General features: G+C 47.0%; 1 long non-coding RNA gene across 1 annotated transcript in view; it reads left to right on the top strand.

Annotated features, from left to right (window-relative positions):
• Positions 1 to 15,056, top strand: part of Gm41414 (predicted gene, 41414) — a 145,418-nt gene that overhangs the window by 108,608 nt on the left and 21,754 nt on the right. The gene's annotated exons all lie outside the window — the stretch shown is intronic.

A 15,056-nucleotide genomic window follows, 5' to 3' on the forward strand; every position in this document is an offset into this window, starting at 1 on the left:
GTCAATGGCTCTGCATTGAGTGAGTTAGGAGGCCAGCTGACTCTCCCCACGAGAGGGTGCTGTGCAACACCGCTAGTGCCACCTGCTAAGTTGATCCCTGACTGAAGGGTGCTCAGAAGTGATGAAGCCTGTGTTCTTCCACACGGGGAACCTCATTTCTGTGAGGGCTGGAACCCAGTCCACCACAGTTCCTTACATTATCCTGCCCATGGTGGATGAAGAAGCCACACATTTCTGAGCCAAATGCAGCTAGCCTCTGTCTTGAACACTGGTATCTGATTGTGGCCAGACTTCTGTGTGTGATGTGAACTCTTGTGTATGAGTCAAGAGAGATTTGTGTTTGGAGTTCCAGTGGTGCACGGGCATTGGCCATCTTTTTTTTTTTCTAAGATTTATTTTTATTTTATGTATGTGAGTACACTGTAGCTGACTTCAGACACACCAGAAGAGGGCATCAGATCCCATTACAGGTGGTTGTGAGCCACCATGTAGTTGCTGAGAATTGTACTCAGGATCTCTGGAAGAACAGTCGGTGCTTAACTGCTGAGCCATCTCTCTAGCCCAACCATCTTTTTAATAGTAGATTTATTAGAAGACATTAATTCCATGGGCAGTGGCATGGTGGGAGGTCTGAAAAGAAGCCAAGATCTTGTGGTAAGGGTGGGGAAATCACTTGGTTCTAAAATTTATTTTAATTTTAGATTGTGTATGTGTGTGTGTGTGTGTGTAAATGTCAGTTTGTACACAAGTGAATGCAGGTGCCTACAGAGGCTAGAAGAGGGCATCAGATGCCCTAGAACTGCAGTGAGAGGTGTTTGTGAACCGCCTGACATGGGTGCTGGGAGCTGAACTCAGCTCCTCTGCAAGAACAGCCAGTGCTGATAATCGATGATCCCTCTCTCCATACCCGGGAGCTTCTTTTTATGACTCTCACAAGAAGGAGGTGGACAGAGATAGAAAAGCTTCCCTCATTTGGTCCTCAATTGGCTGTTGCTAGGGTAACCAGTGAGTTTCAGTAATGTCAAGTGATGGGTAAATAGCTCTCTGACTGCTGTTCCTGGGGTTGATGGTCAGGGAGGACAAGGGTCCAGAGAGATAAGTTCCTGGTTTTAGAACAATTGCCATTGCAATGCAACTGTCACAATGCAACCCAAATGAAGGGTCTTTAGAAGATGATATAGGCCCAGCCAACAGTCACTATGACTGAGATGATACCGCCCTTGAACTCATATCAATCATATCAAGCTGCCTTGTAGAATTTTGAGCAAAATGCTCTTTCCCTTTGCTCCTGGTGTGAAGGGTTTTTGGAGGCAGGGTTGGTGTCCTCAAAGTCGCTTTCTGTTGCATATCCTTTGCTGTGACTATGTCAGGGCCTGCATCTGGTACCGGAGGAGAAAGTGAGTGGGGTCCCACAGTGTCTGTGATGTCCTCTGTGGCTCTACAGACTTGCTGAGTGGTGAGAGCCCTTCTCTCCTGTCCCCAAGTCTCTTGGGGCATTAGTAACTTCTTAAAGGCAGTGCTAATTTTCATGCCAGGTTTCTGTCATAGCTACTTTTTTGTTTCTGTGATAAAATGCAAAAGCACTTTAAGTATGAGGAGATTTGCTTGGTTCACATTTGAGGGTGCAGGTCACCATGATGGAGAAATCAAGGCAGTGGGAGCTTGGGGCTCTGGTTGCCTTTTATACAGACAGGAAGCAGAGATGCACACTGCCGCTCAGTCCTCTTCCCTTACTTATATTGCTCAGGGTCCCAGCCAGGGAATGTTGCTATTCACAATGGGCTGCTCTCCTGCCTAAGTTAATGCAATCAAGACAATCCCCCACAGGCATACCCAAAGACCCATCTCCCTGGTGAGTCTAGATTCTGCATATTGATAACAACTAACCATTCCAGTTGCCAGACTGGCTGGGTGTGATGGCACCTCTTTTTTTTTTTTTAATTAGGTATTTTCTTCATTTACATTTCCAATGCTATCCCAAAAGTCCCCCATGCCCCCCCACCCACTCCCCTACCCACCCACTCCCATTTCTTGGCCCTGGCGTTCTCCTGTACTGAGGCATATAAAGTTTGCAAAACCAATGGGCCTCTCTTTCCACAGATGGCCGCCTAGGCCATCTTCTGATACATATGCAGCTAGAGACACAAGCTCTGGGGCGGGGGGGGGGGGGTACTGGTTAGTTCATATTGTTGTTCCACCTATAGGGTTGCAGATCCCTTTAGCTCCTTGGGTACTTTCTCTAGCTCCTCCATTGGGGGCCCTGTGATCCATCCAATAGCTGATTGTGAGCATCCACTTCTGTGTTTGCTAGACCCCGGCATAGCCTCACAAGAGACAGCTATATCAGGGTCCTTTCAGCAAAATCTTGCTAGTGTATGCAATGGTGTCAGTGTTTGGAAGCTGATTATGGGATGGAACCCCGAGTATGGCAGTCTCTAGATGGTCGTGATGGCACCTCTTGGCATAGTCCCCAAGTCTCTGAGGACAGTGATGACCCTAAAGGAAGAAACAGTGAAATGATTCTTGTGTTCAAATTAGGCCTCTATGAGTAGTGAGTTATTGGACTTTCAGAGAGAGAGAGAGAGGGAGAGAGAGAGAGAGACAGAGACACAGAGATATATATAGAGAGAGACAGCAAGAGATAGAGATAGAGAGACAGAGGCACAGAGATATAGACAGAGAAAGGAGAGAGAGATACAGAATGAGAGAGACAGAGAGAGATAATGAAGAGAGAATGAGTGCTTCCAGTGTGGGAAATAGGCTTGGATAGTCAGGGCAGTGTGTGTGTGTGTGTGTGTGTGTGTGTGTGTGTGTGTGTGTGGTGTGGGGGCCTGTTCGTGGGTACTAGGGTATGGCTGGTGTACATGCAGGCTCATTCTCCATTTGACACCATCTATTTCATCTGACAGTGAGTGAATCCCAGCCCTCTGCAGCATACAGGGGAAAGCAATCTGGTGTCATTAGAACCCAAACCCCAAGTCTCCTGTCTTCAGCCTCTCCTGTGTCCCAGTGTGCACCAGCAGGTGCTCTGGAGAAGGTAGCTGGCCAGGCCCATGATCTGGGGTGGAATCTCCATGGTAGAGCAGGTGGAGTTCAATACAGAAATGAGCCTTCAATCTCAAAGTCCTGTTCCCTTAGCCCATCTACCATGCAGTTAGTTGCCAACACTGCCCCTCCCCACCCTCCGTCTGGAGTCTGTTCTTCATGGATGGAAACATGGTGACTCTGCAGCTGCTATAATTGGTTCAGGCAGGGAATATTTGGACTCAGAGGGCCCATTGTACAATGCCGTGGTGTTAGAGCGAACTTGCAGGGAATAGGTCTTTGGATGACTGTCAGCATCTCTCAAATTTCCAATGTGATTTTGAGTGTGTTTAAGTGGGAATATTGCTGAATATCCTTTCATAGGGGAAGGAATAAGTAATTTTTAAAAAGCACCATGTCTTTTGAATCCCAAAGACATAAATTGTACTCCAAGTACCTTCACTGTCACTGTGTGGGTCTCAGTCAGCTGCCTGAACTGTGCAGGGCTTGGCACAGAGCCTCCAGATGCCCTCCTGGCTCACTGCCAGTCCAGTGCAAACACGACTCTTACAGCTGAACCTGCACTGGAGGAAGCTGTTGCCTCTATTCAGTTCTTGGATCTGAGATAGCCCTTAACCAGCCTGTTTGCTTCTAAAATTGTGTCTCCCTAGGGAACAGAGTTTGTTCCTGTTCTGGCTCAGTGGTAGAGTGATGGGGGCACCTCCTGATTGACCTCTGAGGGGTGCCTGGTCACCTGCTACAGCAGGAGAGTGATTCTAAAGGCCTGGCCCAGGTGGTAGCAAACACCTCCCCAGGAGTTGCCAATACCCTGGTTTCCACAGATGAGAGTCAGAGCTCAGAGCCCTGAAGTTGCCAGAAGCCAAAGATAATATCAAGGAAGCAGGTTCCAGCCAGATCAGGGTACATCTCACTCCCATCCTAGGGTTCCTTGGAATCCCAAGAAATTCTTAGATATCTCCAAGGGTTCTTGGCTCTTGCTTAGGGGTGTCTGGTAAGCTGGCTTGGAGCCTCTCCATCCTCTCGTTCCTGTTGGTTGTCAGCAGTGTTGTGTTAGGGCTCTAAGCCCGCCACCTTGTGTGTTAGTGAGTGTATGTGAGTGTGTGTGTGAGTCTGTGAGTGAGTGAGTGTGTGTGAGTATATGTGTGAGTGTGTGAGGGGGTATGTGTGTGTGTGTGTTGAAGTCTTGACTCACAGAATTCTGGAAGCTGATGACTCAAATTATCTCTCAGATAACTCAGTGGGAGGCAGTCAGCCACAGCACAGTCTGATGGCCTGTTATGAAATTTCTACAATCTTTGTCTTCTTCAGTCCTTCACCTGATTGGATAAGGCCCACCCCTAGGATGGAGGAATGGCTGGTCGACTCAAAGCCCATAACTTTGGGGTCTAACTCATCCTAACCTGCCTTTGCAGGAACAGCTAGAATAGTCTTGGAGCCTATATCTTTATACCATGACCCAGCCAAGTGGACGCTTGGGATTAACCTTCCTAAGTAGGCACAGTATTTAGTGGTCACTCAGTTGGAAGCATATTTGCTGTATAAGCATGAAGACCTGAGTTAGAATTCCCAGCACCCATGTAAACATCAAGGCATAGTGACATTCACAGGTTACCCTTGCACTGGGTGGCCAAGGGAAGGTCTTAGAGGTACACCGGCAAGCCAATTTCACTGAAGTGGTAAGGTCAGTAAGAGAGCCTGTCTTAAAATATTAAGGTGGGAGCACAGCCTGGTGTCGTGGTCCATGTCTTTAATATCAGTATGTGGGAGGCAGAGGCAGAGGCAGGTGGATCTCTGAATCTGAAGCCAGTGTGTTCTTCAGAGTGAGTTCCAGGACAGCCAGCTGGAGTTGAAGCTCAGGGCCACCCTTGCCCTGCGTGGTGTTTTTATAGACTGAGAAAGCTGTGGATGTAGTTGTTGGTAGAATGCTTTCCTGGCATACACAGAGCCTTGGGTTTGGTCCCACACTGAATAAACCAGGTGTGAAGATGCATGTCTGCCAACTCAGCACTTAGGAGGCAGACACAGAGGTTCAAGGCCATCCTTAGCTACATATCACATTTGAGGCCAGCATGGGCTACATGAGGTGCTGTCTCAAAGCAAACAGAACAAATCCCCAGTCCAGAGAAACTAAAGCTTAGCAATCTGTGAGGCAAAGACTGTTGGACTAGAAGCTCTGCTGGTGTTCAATACTGAACAAAACCTCTAAGATGCCAGTAGATGCTGCTGACCTTGTGGCCCACCTGTGCAGATGGGAGGAAGGGAGGCCTGCTCTCCTGAGCTGTACCTGCAGTGACCCCTGGCGCAGGACGAGGTCATTCACCACACATCTCAGATGCACATTAGGATTTAAGAGAAAGATGCTGGTGTTGGTGACACTGGCTGTAGTGACCTTTAGACGTGGGAGACTCGTTATAATGGCAGAGTGTAATTATGCAGGGCCCATCGTGTGATCATGTGATGCTAGCTCCCATGATGAATCATTGTGATGACTTGGTTTGTGTTCCTGTTGGTCTTCTGGTTTTCCGGAGTTCCCACCAATCTTCAGGAGAGAACTGAAAGTGCCCAGACAAGTCTTCCACGCACTGTCCAAACATCCAGTGTTTTTGCTTTGTTTTGTTTGTTTGTTTGTTTTAAAATATGGGCCTATTGCATAGGAAACAGCCTTAACACTAGGTAGCCCACACCAGGATGAATCACCATGAATTTGAGGCCAGCCTGGACTATGCAATAAGACCTTCTCTAGATGTTTGTTTGTTTTTTGAGACATGGTTTCTCTGTGTAGCCTTGGCTGGCCTGGAACTCACTCTGTAGACCAGGCTGGCCTCGAACTCAGAAATCTGCCTGCCTCTGCCTCCCAAGTGCTGGGATTAAAGGTGTACGCCACCGCGCTCCATGATATATTTTTTTTAAGTTTTACTTCTGTGTGTATGTATCTGTTCTGTGATCAAACTCGAGTATGCATATGTCCAAGGATGGTGTCAGCCCCTTTGGGGCTGGAGTCGCCAGCAGATGTAAGCTGTCTGCCGTGGGTGCTGGGGTCTAAGGAAGAGACTCAGGTCTCTTAACGACTGAACCATCATTACCGCCAAGTATGCTCCCTACCCCAGTTTCAAAAGAAAAAAAACCCAAAATAACATGTGGCGTTCTGAATCGTTGGTTGTAGTTATAGAAAGTTTCTGCTTACAACTCTTCAGCCACTGTCTGGTGGGACAATTAAGGACCCTAGAGACAGAGGGGGTTCCTTTGTGTGGATTTGTTCCTGAGTCTGCAGGATGTTGCTTATTTCCAGAGCGTCCTCTAGGAGGCAGCGTGCTTTCTGGGAGGGCTGTGGTTTTCACAGCATTAGAGTCTTGGAGCCTTTGTGGGAGGTGCATGTCCACAGGTAAAGTCAGTCTAGTGGACCTGGTGGGGACAGAAAGCCATACCTGAGGCCCCCCGTTAGTTTTCTGCTTTTTTTGAATGATATACTTAAAAGACTTTGGGGGTCCAGATCAAGGGAGCGCCGTGGCAGGATAGGGTTGGGCATGGGACCTCTGGTATAGAGGGATGTAATTCAGAAGGTCTGCCTTCATACCACAACCAATGGGAAGATTTGTGTCACAGATCTGGAAAACTCAATTCTGAAAGCGTGAAGTGGAATCAAATTGGCCTGTAAAGATAAAAACATGGTTAGGGTAAAAATGAGGCTGAGCGGGAGAAGGCAGGTAGGCGGTCTCTCCGAGAGCTGTCACTGCCAATAACTGGATTAGTCACTGTAATGGCCCTGGCATGAAGCCCTTTACTCCGGCCTCCATTGCCCTGATGTAATTTCCCTGTAACTCCTACCTGTGTTTATTGTGCCTTGTTATCCCGTTATCCTGAGTCTACTGTTCTTTATTAGAATTGGATTAAGTTAAGGACTCTGATTTTCTGTAATTCTACAATGTATAGACTGCTTGTAACCAGGGAGACCCCGCCCCCCACACACTCATTGCCTTTAATAATAATAAAATCACTTTTTTATTACCAGAGGAGGCACACAGGTCAAAGAGGGACAGGTGTTGGTTGGCACCCTGAGCCACAGGGAGATGGGGGACCCCTTGTTCAGCTGCCTGTAGCTGCACCCTGTGGTCCCTTCCAGCATGATGAGGTATATTTTTCTTCTGGTCTCACTTGACTCTCTGGGGATCTGGAGGGCAGTGTCTGGGGGAGCCTGTGGGACTGTGCAGATTAACTACCCCCAAACACAAGCTGCTCTCCTGCCCCAGTACACGCAGGGACCTGAGAAGCTCTGACTGGGCCCCTGCCTCTCTTTGACTACCTCCATGGTGGTGACGATGTCAGGCCACTTGTGTAGTCTCTGGTTACTTACCAAGATCTCAAGACGTGGGTTTCCTGGTTGTGGCTGCTGATGATTTAGGGACCAGGAGTCCTGCCTTTGCCAGGAGATAGACATCCAGTCTGGAGGATGTCTCTAGAGAGGCCAGAGACACAGATTCCTCACTCTCTGACACAGGGATGGGATAGAGCAGTGGAGGAATAGAAAGAGGACATAAATAGCAATCTATTAAAATAGCTTTTATTTACTCCTTCCAAATTGCTGATATTGTATCTTTTCTTTCATTCATTCAACAGATGTGCTGTTGTTATCATGAGTGAGTGAATGAATGAATGAGTGAATGAATGAATGGGCGAAGGCTAGCTTGTTTTCCTTGGTTCTCTATCATCTATCCTGGAGGGGAAGCAGCTCAGTCGGAGTCAGGAAAAGGCCAGTGCACAGGAACTGTGGAAGGCAGAAACACAAAGGAAGCTGGAGAACAAGGCTCTGAGATGCACACTTATAATCTCAGGACTCAGGAAGCTGAGGTGGGAGATGATGAGTTCAAGGACAGCCTTGAATACTTAAGGAGACCCCATCAAGAAGATACCAAGCACCACCTTTCTATGTGCAAAGAGCATGTGGTTCTCAGCCTGGGGGTGCATCAGAACCTCCCCGCAACTCGGATCCTGCTAACTGTTCCTGGCCCTTCCCCACCAACCTAGTCTGAGACCTGGGCTAGGCACAGGGGCTATGATGACCAAGAAGTTTCAAATGCCCAGTGGACTGTAACCTGAAATCAGGCAGAGGATGCACGAAGGAGCCCTGCTGGTCCTGGCTAGGTTTGTTTTAAATGTGTATAGTTTGCTGAAAGATTGATTGTACTGCTGCTGGGTGACTCAAGGCCTTGGGAGCAGAAGTCCTTGTGTACTCTGACACGCAGCCCTTCACTCTGGGATCAGCCCCACTAGCGCCTTCTGTTTTAAGTCTACTTCTGCACCTCTAAATCACATGCCTTCATTCCTGGGAGCCAATTTTAACCTCAGTGTCTATAGAATCTCTTGAGAAGTGCAGAGACCTTACAAGTATGAATTGCCCTTCCCGTCCTCTGATTTTGAGTAGTTGTAGAATTAATGTTTATCCTATTGGTATATTCTTACACTTGAACATTCTTTTAAATTTTTCTTTGGGATATTTCTGTGTGTGTGTGTGTGTGTGTGTGTGTGTGTGTGTGTGTGTGTGTGTGCATGTCAACAGAGCTATTCATTCTTCCAGCTGAGCAATTTACACTCCTGCCTACATGGGCTGTGCTTCTCCAGGCTCAGTTCTTGGTGACCACACGACTAGAAAGCCTTCTCTGGGAGGGAAATGAGCCCTCAGAACACATTTTTTTTTCTACATTCAGGATGAGGCAGTATTGAGAACAGCAGTTTGATACCCAAATAAACCCTTTGAAGCACCATACCTAGGTATGGACAAGCATGTATGTAATTCCATTACCTGTGCAGCATAGAGAGCCTGGCTAGCCTAGAGGCAACACCGCCACCAACAGTAACAGCATAACAATATCAACAATTACAAAATAAGAACAATAACAACAAAAACCCCAAGCCAAAACCAGAATCAATAAAGTAAAAGAAAACAAAAGCAGTAATATAAATCAGTCTCCCTCAGCTTCTCTCAACCAGAATACGATACAATCTAATAGTAGTAAATAATAGGAAATAAGAGTGACCTATTACCTGTCTAGCTGTTAAAAGGCAGTGTATAGGGCAGGTGAGGTGGCTCAGGGGGTAGAGGTACGTGTTGCTAAGTTTGATAACCTGGTTTGATCACGGCGACTCACATGGTAGGAGAAGAGAGCCGATTCCTGTCAGTCGTCCTCTGACTTCCACACACATGGCCTGGCACACACAAGTTCATTCACATGCACATAATAAAAGAAGAAGCAAAAGAAGAGGAAGAGGAGGAGGAAGGGAGAGGAGAAGAAGGAGAATGGGGAGAAGGAGGAGAAGGAGGAGGAGGAGAGCGCTTAAACAGTAATAGCAGAAGTTGTTTGTGACATTTGGGTCAGATGAGGGTGGTAGCAATTCTTCCTTTGTGATGTTCTTTACTGGTCACCACCCTCTTTCATATTAACACAGTGGGAGAAACTCTTGTCATTTCTGTTGGTGTTGAATGTTTCATTTGCATATATATTTTCATTGGCTGCTGGAAAAAAATCTCATTTGCATGTATAGTTTCAGTAGTCATGGAAAACCTCTTTCATAAAAGAAACATGTTTCCTTCTGGTATTAACAGGTGGGTGAGGGGACTGGGCGGGTCTCCAGCTGACAGGATCACCTTGGGGTGAAATGTTCCAGACCCATAATAAATGGAAGTACCCAACAGCTGCTGGGGTAGAAGATGTGTGGATTATCTGTAATGCATAGGTGTTTGTAGTTGGAAGTATCTTCCTGATCTTTCTCTTTGTCACCACTGTCCTTCCAGTCTACACAGGGGTGTCAGAGACACAAGTGATCAGGTAATGAAAAATCTCATTTGCATGTATAGTTTCATTAGTAATGGAAGCCTGGGGGTCCGGGCTGAGGAGCCCCATCCACCACACTGCCAGTAACCATGTCCTCCGTGGGAGTAGAGTGAGCTGCTCAGATTCCTTCAGTTTTCTGTGTGTGCTGAGCACCAGGTATCTAGGTACTATGCTCACTCTCCGCACATCAATTTCTGTTACTCATCAGAATCCCTGCGTGTGAATGAGAGGAAAGATGCAATAAGACTCAACTTCTGAAGGGTATCTTGAAGACTTAAGATCTCAGAAATCCACCCAGGTTACTCCAATCTCAGTAGCTACACTCCTAGAAGGAAAGGCTATGAATTGCCCATTATATTTGGCCAGTCTGTTGAGACTTCAGCCATTGACTTGTTGAAATTCTCTTCCCCCACTGGTCCTGGGAAAATACAAATGAACTAATTGCATCCTCTGGTGGGAACTGGTGCTCCTCCACTCCCGAGTCTCCACAGAACCCTCTGGTTCCCTCAACTCCTTCTCCCCATGGCCAGAACATACTATGTGTCTTACAAGTCTATTGCAGGGCGCTATCTTGTGCTGCTATATAGGGTCGAGTCTCCTTTGTGGTTGAATGAAGCAGTGCTAATCAGAGTCACTGAGGAGTACAGTAGGCCACTTTCCTGCCTGCCCATAGTGTGGTGAATGTGTATGCAGGGAGGCACAGAGAGGCAGCAGACAGGTACCCACATCCACTGCTCATAGCACTAAACTTTGGGAAGGAAACAGACCCATGCAGAGTCATAGGCACATGGCCTCGTAGGGTAGCTGAGAGCTGGTCCACCTGATTTCAGAAGCCACAGCAATGTTGGTGGACTAGGCTTCACAGGAAATGATGACTGACTTCAGGCAGAGGTGGAGTGATAGGGTCTGTGGTTTTGTTTTTAATTAATTAATTAACTCATAGTACCAGGAATTGAGCATAAGACCTATGTAAGTTTTTTTTTTTTCTACAGAGATAAGGTCTCACTAACTTTCACAGGCTGACCTTGAACTTGTGATCACCCTGCCTCAGCCTCCTGAGGAGCTGGGATGATCTGCTGCTGTCTCCAGGCTCAGATATTTGGTACTTAAAAAGATGATTTGGGTATCTGTGTAGGAAGTGGGTTGTGGAGAAAAGGATGAAGTGAATCTAGACAGGCATGGAGACTTCTGCTGATGTACTGAGGGAGGGGGGCTGGGCTGGACTGGGGTGAGTGGAAGGGTGGCTAAGGTCTCTGGGAGCACTTAGGTGGGACTTGGCCAGGAAGAATGGGGCAAAAGGACATCTATGAAGAGTTTTGTTATTTGCGACTAGGTGTCACTATGTAGCTCACAGTGGCCTGAAATTCAAGATCACCCTCCTGTCTCAGCCTCCCAAATGCTGGGACAAGAAGCCTGCATGACAACAGCAAAGTCTCAGGCTTTTGGCCTGAATGGCTCAGTGTATGGTGGGATCTTCTCATGGGCGGGTAAGGGAAGGGGAGGGGAGAGGAGGGGAAGGGAGGGGAGGGGAGGGGAGGGGAGGGGAGGGGAGGGAAGAGGCGAGAATGAAATCGTGTATGGCATTGTGCCATCCAAGCATGTCCTCCAGTGGCTATATCTAGTGGGTAGCGGGTAGGCTGGGACAGCATGTGGGGTGAAGGCCAGAGCAGAAGATATTACTTCAACTGTCACTCTCAATAGAATTTAAAGTGGTTGAATAATAAGGGGAGATGATAAAATATTTGGAATGATTTAGTCTCATAAAACAAATGTCATGTTAGATGCAAGTCTGACTACATCATCTGAGTATCCTCTAATAAGATCATTTAGAACCCTGGCGCTCTGGGCTGGGGCAGGTGCTGCTCATACAGCTGAGCTATGTGGGCCCCAGCAGCCACTACACTTGCTTAGCTTCAGTTCTTTATAGTCCTGTCGGAGGCTCCCTGCCCACTCCTCAGGATGTGGGTGGGTACACACAGCTGCTGCTTTCTCTCTATTGTCCTCCACCTCCTCCTTCTTTTCCTCCTCTTCCTCCACCTCCTCTTCCTCCTCCAACTCCTCTTCCTCCACCTCTTCCCCCTGTTACTGCCCCTCCACCTCTTCTTACTCCACCTTGTCCTCTTCTTCCTCATCCTTCTCCACTCTCTCTCTCTCCATCCACCACCTCCTATTTCTCCACCCACTTCTTCCTTCTTTCTTCACTTCCTCCTTCTCTTTGTCCTCCTCCCTCTCTTCTTCCTCTTCTTCTTACTCCTCTTCTCATTTTCTGTTTGACATGGGGTCTTGCTCTATAGCCCAGTCTGACTGGTCTTTTACCAACAAAACAAAAACAATCAACAGCAGCAGCCACAACAACAAAACCCAAAATAAGCAAAACCCCCAAACTCTCCAGCTGTCGCTCCTTTAGTGCCGAGATGTAAGAAACAAATTGATCTAGCTCATTTTCATCTGAGGTGCTCTCAGAGTTCAGTGGAGTTGCAGAAAAGCACAACTATCCCTGTCCATAGCTGGCAGCAGGGTTATCTCTCTCAGAACTCTGGGGTTGGAAAATTATGGTCAGTCCACTATGTGACTGAGCCCAGGGTCAGAAAAGGGGCAAACTATAGCCCCAAATCACTCATTAGCTATGTGGGCCCCAGCAGCCACTACACTTCCATAACTTGAGTTCTTTTTTTAAAAAAAATTTTCATTAGATATTTTCTTCATTTACATTTCAAATGCTATCCTGAAAGTCTCCTATACCCTCCCCATGCCCTGCTCCCCAACCCACCCACTTCTGCTTCCTGGCCCTGGCATTCCCCTCTACTGGGGCATATGATCCTTGCAAGACCAGAGGCCTCTCCTCCCATTGATGGCTGACTAGGCCATCTTCTGCTACATATGCAACTAGAGGGGTTCTGGGGGGGAGGTACTGGTTAGTTCATATTGTTGTTCCTCCTCTAGGGTTGCAGACCCCTTTAGCTCCTTGGGTGCTTTCTCTAGCTCCTTCTTTAGGGGCCCTGTGTTCAAGCTCCTAGAGTCCTAAACCTGTAGAACAGGGAACTGGGAAGTGGGCAGGTCCTAGCCTATGGGAGAAGAGGGCAGGGATTTTCAGGATTGGAGGACCTGTGTCAAATCAGCACACAGGCCATTGTTACCTTTTCTCTGCATTGACATCTCTTTTCCGCAGAATTGAATATTTTAATTACCACCGTCTCTTGACTCTTATATCACCTTATTTCCAGTATGAGACTAGGCAAGTGCCACCATGCCCAGTTCAACCATCCCTGTTTCTTAGAGCACACATGCTCATCCACCCAAGCTAGCATTGTAAAGGACATTTGCTATAAGTTATCATTTATTTACCTGGGAATATTTCACCCACATTACTCTAGCCTCCACAGCTTCCTGACTGGACTAGATTTAGGATAAGATGGTATTCTGAAGAAACAGAAATATTCAAGGGCAGAGACTGGAACCTCATACAGAGTAAAAGTCTCTTGAAATATGTCTAGAGACCCAGATATATCCAACCTTTTGACTCTGGAACATGAAATTGCTATCTGCAAAGTTTGTACTTAAGAACTACATAATTTAGGTCATAAAAATCATCAAAGCCAGTCATGTTTTAAGTTTACAGTTTTATATTAGACCATGTTCATAGGTGAATACTGAGGCATGTGTGGCCAATGGGCTTCAGTTTGGACATGTGCACTAGGTCACAGCTGACGTGACCTATCCTATGTCTCCTTTCTTCTCCATATGGATACATTTCCTGTGAAGCTCGTTTTCCAAGAGAAAATGAAAAGTTCTGTTTACAAGGTCATAGTGTATCAAGCTGACCTTGCAATTGGACTTTTCTAGATGTGCTTAGAGGAACAGGAAACCAGACAGTGGGGGTGGGGTTCATAGTGTCGATAATTAAATGTCATGTGGCAATTGAACTGGGTGCTCTCAGGTCATCATGGATGGACCTCTGAGGATTTAGTCATTGCCTCCTTTGTTCAATGGCTTACATGACCCTAGCTCTAGGTTATTGCTGTAGACACAACAGTGAGTTAAGACACCATTCTTGGCCTTAGTGTGTGTTCTGTATGTTCAAAGATGGTCATATCCCTAAGCAGTCATCATATGGGGTGGGAGGGATTCCAGTGTTTTTACTTCTGAGGAGTTGTGAGCAAATGTCTATTCACCACAGATCGGAGGATGACAACAGAGCAAAGAGAAGGTTCTACCCAGGTCTGGCTGAATGAACAGCAAGTTCACTGGGGTCACTGGGGTCCCTTACAAGAACACAGATGACAAAAGGCAGCTGCCTCACCAGAAGGCCCTCTCCAGCTGTGTGCTGACTCAGAAGCTTCTCTGTGGTGACTTCTAGCCAAACACAGACATTCAAGCTTCTCACTGAGATACTTGACCACAGAGGAAGTGCCCAGACCACCCTCTGTGCTGGGTGTTCCCTGTAATGTGGAAATGGAGTCTTGGGAGAGGAGGTTGGTGAAGAGAAGAAGACCATGGGAAGACTGAGCCAGAGACTGAGTAAGGGTATGGCTACGAGCCTAGGAATATCAGGAGCCACCAGGAGCTGCAGGAGGCAGATCAGTGGTGGAGCCTTTGGAGGGAGCTGTCCCACTGACTCCTTGACCTTGGCTTCTGGTCTTCATAAATCCAAGGCTTCCGGAAGCATACAACAGCTTCTGGAAATGGACATAAAACTATTTGAGAGGCATATGCAAATCAAACTATTGCTTTGACAGGTTTACTCTGACCCCTAGAGTACTTCAGGAGAAGATGATAGAGCTGGTTATAAAGTCCTGATGTGACTTGCAGTCTGCTAGTTTACAAACTTCCCCAAGGTAAATAATAATAATAATGATGATGATGATGATGATGATAATGATGATGATAATTCTAGGTTAGGCACCACAGTAAGCATTCCAATGTGTTTAATTCATGCATCTTGAGGATTATCACTGAAGGGAAACATTCACTTATAAAATACAGAGGAGGCTGATGAGATGGCTTGGCCATTAAAGTACTTGCTCTGTGAGCACTGGGACCTGGGTTCAATCCCTAGAACCCCATGAAAAAGCTGGTGTGGTAACTTGTAATCCTACTGCTGGGAGCTGCAGGCAAGGGGTCCTTGGGGCTGCCTGCCAAGCAGTCTAGTCAAATCAGTGAGTGTCAGGTTCCGTGAGAGACCAT

This window comes from Mus musculus, chromosome 16, assembly GCF_000001635.26.
Source record: "Mus musculus strain C57BL/6J chromosome 16, GRCm38.p6 C57BL/6J".
Lineage (NCBI taxonomy): Eukaryota > Metazoa > Chordata > Mammalia > Rodentia > Muridae > Mus > Mus musculus.